Source organism: Mastomys coucha, unplaced genomic scaffold, assembly GCF_008632895.1.
Source record: "Mastomys coucha isolate ucsf_1 unplaced genomic scaffold, UCSF_Mcou_1 pScaffold18, whole genome shotgun sequence".
Taxonomy (NCBI): domain Eukaryota; kingdom Metazoa; phylum Chordata; class Mammalia; order Rodentia; family Muridae; genus Mastomys; species Mastomys coucha.
In genome coordinates, this window is record NW_022196900.1 from 83,433,617 (window position 1) to 83,443,636 (window position 10,020).

Below are 10,020 nucleotides of genomic sequence, written 5' to 3' on the forward strand. Positions count from 1 at the left end.
TCCTTCCTTCCTTCCTTCCTTTTTTCTTTTGAGACAGAGTCTCACTGTGTAAACAGGCCTAGCGCTCACAGAGATCTGCCCGTTTCTGCCTTCTGAGTGCTTGGAATTAAAGGTACTTGCCACCATAACCTTCACTTGTTCTACCCTCTCCTCTCTTCCCCTCTCTTTTGTTTTTTAAATGCTGGAGATTCCTGTAAATAATCTGAATCAAAGTCATTGGTTCACCATGTTAAACTTTGGTGACATTGGTACTTTGGTCTGTCGTGGGTTCCCTATCTGGGGTGAGTAGATGTGTGTTTTGCTTCCTCTGGAAAAGTTTTGTTACATGACAGCATCCTGTCCATTTCCCAAGACAAGTGGCTTTCTCTGTAGGATTTATGAACTCCCTTGTCCCAGGCTTGTGAGGGTATTTTCAGGACCTTATGTAAGTTCTTTTCTGCAGAGTAGAGATCAAATCCAATCAGAAAGCAGTTTGCTAACCCCATAACAGACTTGCTATCATGGTGGGCTCATCTTCCCTGGATGGTGGATATTGTTTTACATTGGATTTACGTCTTGGAAGGCTGTTGATGGAAATTCTTCCTCTGAAATCTACATAGTGCTTTCCAGCATCTCTTTTTGTTTGTTTGTTTTTGTTTTTTCGAGACAGGGTTTCTCTGTGTAGCCCTGGCTGTCCTGGAACTCACTCTGTAGATCAGGCTGGCCTCGAACTCAGAAATCTGCCTGCCTCTGCCTCCCAAGTACTGGGATTAAAGGCGTGCGCCACCACCGCCAGGCTCTAGCTTGATTTTTTTGTTTGTTTCTTACAACCAAAGCAAGTATATAGCCTCTTAAGTACCAGGGTCTTACTGTTCTGTTCTGGCAGGCATCCACTAACAGTGGCAATTACCTGTATGGTTTGGGGGACCTCAAGAAGCTCCTTGGCCAACAAGTCATGGGGAAGTAGCTCACTCCAAGCAATGGGATTTTCATTTAATGACCTAAAGCTTCTGGAATCAGCTTTCCACTTACACAGGTTATATCTGTTAGGAGTACAAAGGTCCTTGTGTTCACAGATAGCTCAAGGGAAGCCAGGAATGTCAAACATGTAGGCTTGTCTTTTTTTTAGAGGAAAAGCTATATAACCTGTTTTCCACCTAGAACGCTGGGAGTGGAGGTGATTAATACCCTGTTGGTCTGCACTATCTGAAGGGCCATACCAAACTCCCATAAGCAGGATTGGAGATGACTAACAGTCTAGGTGACATTTGCACCATTTGTACAGCCAGGGGCTCCTCCAAGATTCCCCAACAAGGATCAGAGGTGGCTAAAAGCCCAAATGACCTCTGTGCTGTCTGTCTGACTGAGACCTTCCCTAGGACCTTAAGGTAATACATGTAGCCTCATCTCTAGAGCCCATCTTCTTGGAAGAAGTGACATATACTTTAGTTGAGTTTTGCTGTAATTATGACTCCTTGTGCCTAGAAGCTCTGGAGAACCACTGCTTTCTGACTTGCTCCCTATGGTGTGCTCAGTCAGCTTTCTGATGCAACTCAGGACCACTCAGGTGGTAGGGTGGTTGGCACTACCCTCTGTGGGTTGGGCCTGCCCAAATCAATCAAGAAAATCCCCTATAAAGCTGGTCCCAAGGCTATCCGGAGGGAAGGATTTTCTCCATTGACTCCCCTCCCTCAGATAAGCCTAGCTGCGTCAAGTTGATTAAAACAAAACAAAACAAAACAAAACAAAACCCAAAAAACTAACCAGAACACCTTCTCCCTCCCTCTCCCGACTTCCTCTCTCTTATCTACCTGACCTTTTGCTCTATATACCTTCCCACCTTTCACACTTTTGTATCACATGTATTCTACTAGACCTCCTCCATACATCCTCTTAGAGAATTGTTCCCCCTTTCTACTATCCTGGGTTCTTCATACATTCACTTCTGCACAACTGCCCATATATAAAGGATCCACTTATGGGACAGAACATGCTGTCTTTGTTTTCTGAGTGTGAGTTACCACACTTGATATTTTTCCAGTTCCATCCATTTTCTTTCTTTCTCTCTTTCTTTCTTTCTTTCTTTCTTTCTTTTGGTTTTTTGAGACAAGGTTTCTCTGTGTAGCCCTGGCTGTCCTGGAACTCACTCTATAGACCAGGCTGGCCTCGAACTCAGAAATCCGCCTGTCTCTGCCTCTCAAAGCTGGGATTAAAGGTGTGCACCACTCCAGCCTGGAAAATCATACTTATTTATTATCATTGTGTGCTTGCACACACTCTTGAGCATGTGTATGCCATATATGTGTGCATCCATGTTACATCCATGTAGAGGTTAGAAGACAACTTTTAGGAATTTTTTCTCTCCTTTCCTTGCCTCTGCCTCCTGAGTGCTGAGATTATAGGTAAATGCTGCTTTTTTTTTTTTTTTAAGACAGGGTTTCTCTGTGTAGCTCTGGCTGTCCTGGAGCTCACTCTGTAGACTAGGCTGGCCTTGAACTGAGAGATCTGCCTGCCTCTGCCTCCTGAGGGCTGGGACTAAAGGATGCGTCACCACTGCCTGGCACACAAATGAATTTTTAACAAAAAGGAGGCTTTACACCACTTTATTTGAGGGTTTTTAAGTTCAAAAACTACAAGGTGACATTCTGGGGGTTGTGTTAGCATATATCCTGTCTACCTGTAAGCCAGCCCCAGTTAAATGTTGTCCTTATAAGAGTTTCCTTGGTCATGATGTCTGTTCACAGAAGAAAATGCTAAATAAGACAGAAGTTAGTACCAGAAGTGGGGTATTGCTGTGATAGGCCTGACCATTATTTTGTATGGAAGAATGTGGATTTGCGGACTTTGGATTTGGAAAGCAGTGGAATGCTTTAAATGGGGCTTAATGGGCTATCCTGGATGGAATATGGAAGAGTTTACTGCTGTGAGTGATTTGAATTGTGCTGACCTAGCCCAAGAGGTTTCAGTGGACAAGAATTTCAGTATGTGCCCTAGAGACTGCTTTTATAGTATTTTGGTGAATAACGTGGCTAATTTTTGCCTTTGTCTGAAGAGTCTGCCTAAGTCTAAGGTGAAGAGACTCAGATTAACTCCACTGACAAAGGAAGTCTCAGAAACACCCATCATAGACTTTGTTCTCTGGTTAAGTCTCATGAAGAGCATTTTCAACAAGCATAGCAAGTTGAGAAAGGGAAAATATGAAATATATGGTTTGAGTATCAAAGAGGAGTCAGGAAGTGAAATGAACACAGGCTGAATCCTGTGTTCAAGGATATTGAAATTAATTAAGGGAGTTCGACTTTGGGGCAAGATCCTACCCAGCAAAGTTTAGATTCAAGCGTGGTGGTACACACCTTTAATCCCAGGAGTTAAAGTCAAGCAGATCTCTGAGTTCAAGGCTAGCCTGAGACAGAGCAAGTTCTAGGTGAAGAAAAGGTTTTATTTATTTATTTATTTATTTATTTATTTAATGCATGTAAGCACACTGTCCTGTCTTTAGACACGTCAAGAAGAGGGCATCCCAGGACAGATGGTTGTGAGCCACCATGTAGCTGCTGGGAATTGAATTCAGGACCTCTGGAAGACCAGTCAGTGCTCTTAACCACTGAGCAATCTCTCCAGCCTAAAGAAAAGTTTAGCTGAGCGGTGGTGGCGCATGGCTTTAATCCCAGCACTTGGAAGGCAGAGGCAGGTGGATTTCTGAGTTCGAGGCCAGCATGGTCTACAGAGTGAGTTCCAGGACAGCCAGGGCTACACAGAGAAACCCTGTCTCTAAAACTCGAAAAAACAAACAAACAAACAAACAAATCAAAAAAAGAAAAGAAAGAAAAGTTTAATTCAGGCATGGTGGTACATGCCTTTAATCCCAGCATTATAAGAGACATAGCCATGCAGATCTCTGAGTTCAAGGAAAATCTATAGAGCAAGTACCAGGAAAGCCAAGCTTAGGCAGAGAGGAATTGGAAAACAGAAAGCTGGTAATAAAATAAGGAGGGGCCATGTTCCAGCCCCATCAAGCAACAGAACTTGGCAGCTTCAGTCATATGGCTCTGGCTTTAGAGTGGAAAAATAGAAGGGACTACTGGGACAATTGATGCTGGTTAGCTGGAGCTAAGAAATTAGCAGTGATTAAGAAGAGACCAGCACCATTGACGTGAAATCTTCTGGAAATTTTTTTCTGAGAGCACAAAGAATCTGTGTTCCAGGACTTGGTAATGTGTAAGAGTCACCCAGGTGGTACTAGGTTTGAAGGCATGAAGGGGTCATGAAGAACATCTGAGGCTTGGCACTGTGAGAGGCCATGGAAGGCCACTGATGAAGTTGCAGTCTCAGTTGCACTTGACAGCTCAGGACTGAAGAGGTCACGAAAAGGATTTGAGGCTTGGCACCATGAAGAGAACCTATGAGAAGCTATTGTGAAGCCTCGTTGCAACAGAAGACCCCAGTGTATTGGAGATGCCAGTACCATGGGATGATCACCAAGAACAGCAGCAGCACTGGAGTGGATCAACCTGTGCTTAAAATGCTACATAGGGAGAAGTAACAGCAGCCCTTGGGAGGAGCCCAGAAGATCATGTGTGGATCCCAGACATTGAAACAAGAAGCTGTAACATTGAAGATGCCTGGGAGACCCCAAGATTTTCGAGATGCCAGAGCCATAGGATATCTCCTGAGGAATGCTCCTAACAGGGCATGGAACCAGACCAGGAAAAGAAGTTTGTTGCAGTCAACAAAGATGAAAAAGGAGTTGGAAATCTGAAAACTGCTTTGACATCAGACATGGAGATGCAGAGTTTGGAGTTTTCCCAGCTGGTTTCCTGTCTTGATTTCAGGATTACAGTTAAATGATTGGATGGATCTCATAAGAAACTTTTTTTTTTGTTTTTTTGTTTTTTCAAGACAGGGTTTCTCTGTGTAGCCCTGGCTATCCTGGAACTCACTCTGTAGACCAGGCTGGCCTTGAACTCAGAAATCCACCTGCTTCTGCCTCCCAAGTGCTGGGATTAAAGGCATGCGCCACCACCACCCGGCCTTTTTTTTGTTTGTTTTCATAAGAGACTTTGAACTTTGGACTTTTAACATTGTTGAGACTGCTGGAGACTATAGGGATTTTCTTTTCTTTTTTTAAGATTTATTTATTATTATATGTAAGTACACTGTAGCTGTCTTCAGACACACGAGAAGAGGGCATTAGATCCCATTTCAGATGGTTGTGAACCACCATGTGGTTATTGGGATTTGAACTCAGGACTTTCAGAAGAGCAGTCAGTGCTCTTAACCGCTGAGCCATTTCTCCAGTCCCCAACCTTGGGGATTTTTGAAGTTGGACTAAATGTACTTTTTATTATGCTATAGCTAGATATGACTCCCATAGACTCATGTGTTTGAACAAGTCTGCGAGGGTATTCAAACATATGAGCTAATGGAGGCGCTCTTATTCAAACCATCACATTCTACTCCCTGGCCCCTACAGGTTTGTGAAAATATCACAATGCATTTAGTCCAACTTCAAAAGTCCCCATACGTCTTAATCATATGCCTACTGATGTGAAGAAAAAGCATGGCCAAGGAAACTCTTATAAAAGGAAACTGTAGGCTTAGATTTTTTTCAAAATCTACTTTTACACTTGATCTTAGCCAAAAGGCCGAGAAGTGATCAAAACCTACTTTTAATAAAGGCTCTCCTTTTAGCCCACCATCTAAAGGTAGGGGAGAAGAAATGGGAAGTAGGACAAGGAGATGTAGACCTGTTTAGAAGCAGTCCTTTGGGGCGATTCAATCTCTGTTTGTCTGAATCCCAGCAGTCCAATTCAGTAGTGTCAGGATACCAAACATGAATTGGCAGCGGTGGCCCACCAATTTCTGTTCCAGCAGAAACAGCCAGGCCTCCACCGAATCTGCACAAGTCAGTGGGAGCAAGCAGAACTAGCCACAATGCCAGGAGAAGTTCTCTGCTGTGCCTCTGTCATCAGAGTAAAAATCAGGGAAGCCACTGTGCAAGCATTCCATCACTGTCCCCTGAGTCCTATTTATACGCTCTCCAAACATCACGTGTCCTCCCATGGGTCTAGCCTCAGCAAACACCATGTGAGTCTGCATCATGTGACATGACCAGAAACTTCCACTTCAGGAAACTCTTAATTGGATGCATGCTTACAGTTTCAGAGGTTTAGTCTATTATCATCATAGTAGGGGAACAAGCAGGCTGGAGCAATAGCTGAGAACTACATCCTGATTCACTGGTAGAAAGAGATAGACACACTGGGCCTGATGTTAGCTCTTGAAACCTCAAAGTCTACCCCTAGTGACACACATCCTCTAACCAGACTACACCTCTTAATCTTATTCAGATGGTACTATTCCCTGATGTCTTAGCATTAAAATATATGAGCCTATGGAGGACATTCTTTTTTTTTTTTTAAATGAATTATTTATTTTACATATATGAGTACACTGTAGCTATCTTCAGACATACCAGAAGAGGGCATAGGATCCCATTACAGATGGTTGTGAGCCACCATGTGGTTGTTGGAAATTGATCTCAGGATCTCTGGAAGAGCAGTCAGTGCTCTTAACCACGGAGCCATCTCTCCAGCCACTTTTTAAAAAATATTTATTTATTATTTATTATGTATACAGTGTTCTGCCTGCATGTATGCCTGCAGGCCAGAAGAGGTTATCAGATCTTGTTATATATGGTTATGAGCCATCATGTGGTTGCTGGGAATTGAACTCAGGACCTCTGCTCTTAACCACTGAGCCATCTCGCCAGCCCTAACATTCTTATTCAAAATACATACAATAGTCTTTCACTGTCTGTCCTTTGCTCTTGCTTTGTAGGAGCAGAAAATTCCTCAGGCCTTTCCTTTTCACGTGTTGGAGGTTTAGCTGGTGGGAGCTTGCCCTGAGAGCATCTCTCCCTGGATTCCTTTTCACACTTTCAGCACAAGCCTTCACTCCAACATAAATCTCCCTGTTGCTCTTTTTCCCTCCAAACTGTACATCTTGTATTTCTGTTCCACTTGCTCTTTTTCAAGATAGACGTGCCTAAGAGGAGCCATGTGACAGAGTCACTAGTAAGCTGTATTTACTGTCCTCTGATAAGGAAATTAGTCTATTATTTTTCAATTTAGCCTCTGGACAAGGGTAGAAGGCAGCTACATTCTTTGCCAACATATCACAAGACTGGTCTCTAGCTCAGTTGCTAATGTTGCTCCCCTCTAATACCTCTTGAGTAGGGCCACCACAGTACATACGGCTCTCTGCATTACTCTCTTTCAAGCTTCTACTAGGATATCCCATTAAACCCTGCTTATAGCAGTCAACCACTTTCCTGGTCCAGAGTCACAAAGTTTTCCATATTTCTCCAAAAACATCATAGTCAGGCCTGTCACAATAGCTCACTCCCTGGCACTACTAAGGACCAAATATTCAAATATATGAGTACATGAGGGCTATTTTCTTTTTAATTTTTTATTGATTCTTTGTGAGTTTCACATCATGCACCCCAATCCCACTCATCTCCCTGGATCCACCCTCCACCCTTGCAACCTCCCCCACAAAATTAAAAACAAACAAACAAACAAAATAAACAAAACAAAACAAAGCATAAAAACCCCACCTAGTTGTGGAAGCTGTAGTGTGTCACACAGCACGCCCTTTTGTCCAGACTTCTTTGCCTGTAAGTGTTCATTGCATCTGCATTGAGGTCTCTGGCTTCTGCTACACCATCATTATTGGATCCTCATTGGGACTCTTCTGAGACATCTTGTCATGGAGATCCTGGAGCTTTTGATCTGCAGGACTGGCTATGAAGGCTATTTTCATTCAAACTACCATACCTTGTAAGCCTGCCACTCAGGAGCCTAAGGCAGAAGAGTCAGTAGGTGGAGAGAATATTTATCTTTGTACGTAAAACTGTCAGGACTAAATTCTCATTTTAAAATATCCGGGGAGGTGGTAATAGAGAACCAATCCAGCAGATAAGAGGACCTTTTGCTCTTGGTGGCTCACAACCATCAGTAACTCTAGTTCCATGGGATATAACACCTTCTTCTGACCTCTGTGAGGATCAGGTCCACACATGGTATACAAACACTCATATTCAGGAAATAAAATAAACATATTAAAGAAAAATAAAAAAAGATGTCTTTTTGGGGATGGGGCTGTAGCTAAGTTGGTGGACTGCTTTCCTGGAATCAGCAAAGCCGTGGGTACAATCACCAAAGCTAGGTAAACTGGGTGCCATGGCCCACACCTGTAACCCTAGTGTTCTGAGAGTGAAAGGAGGAGAATCAGAAATTCAAGTTCATTCTCAGCTATATCGAACTCAAGGCAAGCCTACTCGAGGATACATGAAACCTCGATTCAAAAATGTCAAGTCTGGGCATGGTGGCTCACACCTCACCTGGGATCCAGGCATTCTAGAGATTAGGGCAGTAGGAGTGCCTCAAGTTTTAGAGCAACCCAGGCTATGCAGTAAGTTCAAGCCAGTTTGGGTTAAAAAGTGAGACCCTGTTTTAACAAAACAAAAGATGTCTTGACACATAAATGTTATTAAAGGAATTTTTATACAACACAAAAGGCATAAAAAGAATAAGAAAAGTTAAAGAAGAGCTTAGGGGACTTGGCAAGATGGCTCAGCGGGTTAAGAGCATTGACTTCTATTCCGAAGTTCAAATCCCAGCAACCACATGGTGGCTCACAACCACCGGTAATGAGATCTGACGCCCTCTTCTGGTGCATCTGAAGTCAGCTACAGTGTACTTATGTATAATAATAAATACATCTGGGACTGAGCAAGTGGAGGTGACTTGAGAGAGCAGAGGTCCTAAAAATTCAATTCCCAACAACCACATGAAGCTCACAAGCATCTATACAGCTACAGTGTACTAATATACCTAAAATAAAATAAATAATTTTTTAAAAAAGAGCTCATTACATATTAAAAATATTTAAAAATTTTATATACATGTACATATCTGTGTGAGAGTATGAGTATTTGTGTGCGTGTATCTGTGTGTTTATATATCTGTGAGTGTATAAGTATTTGTGTGTATATCTCTGTGTATATGTATCTGTGTGTGAGTATATATGTATTTGTGTGTGTGTTTGTATCTCTGTGTGTATATGTATCTGTGTGTATTTATGTATATGTGTGTGAGTATATATTTGTGTGTATGTATCTCTGTGTGTATATGTATGTGTGGGTGTGTATGTGTGTGTGCGACATGAATGCAAAGAATGTATTTGCAAAGGAATGCCAGAAGAGGATATCAGATACCCCGTGAGCTGGACTTATAGATGGTTGCAAGTTACTTGATTCAGGTATTGAGGACCACACTTAGGTTGTCTTAAAAAGCAGAGAGTGCTTTTAATCTTTGAGTCATCTCTCCAGTCCCCTTAACATAATTTTGAAGACTAAAAAAATTGTGGGAATAACCACCCATAGAACTGAGCTACCCTACCCATAACTCCAGAAAAGCCAAAGATGTAGAGGTACTAGGTATGTATGTATGTATGTGTGTGTGTGTGTGTTGCCCTCAGATGTCAGAAGAGAGCACTGTGTCCCCAGAAATGGGAGTTACAGATGATTCCTAGCTGCCATGTTGGTCCTGGTAACTGATCCCAGGTCTTCTGCGAGAATAAGTGCTCTTACTTGCTGAGCCATCTCTCTAGCTACTAGCTTTTGCCAGCTTCTTTCTGTAGGTAGACAACTGAAGGCCCATGGATTTTATTCATTATAGCATTTCATGTAGTCCAAGCTGTCTTCAAACTTGCTATTTAGGATAGCCTTGAACTCTTGTTCCTGCTCTCTTATCCTTCTGAGTGCTGGGATTACAGGTACTCACCACCACAATCAGTTCAGAGGTTTAAAAATTTTAACAGGTGGCTGGGCAGTGGTGGCACATGCCTTTAATCCCAGCACCTGAGAGGCAGAGGCAGGTGGATTTCTGAGTTCCAGGCCAGCCTGGTCTACAGAGTGAGTTACAGGACAGCTAGAGCTATACAGAGAAACCCTGTCTCGAAAAACCAAAAAAG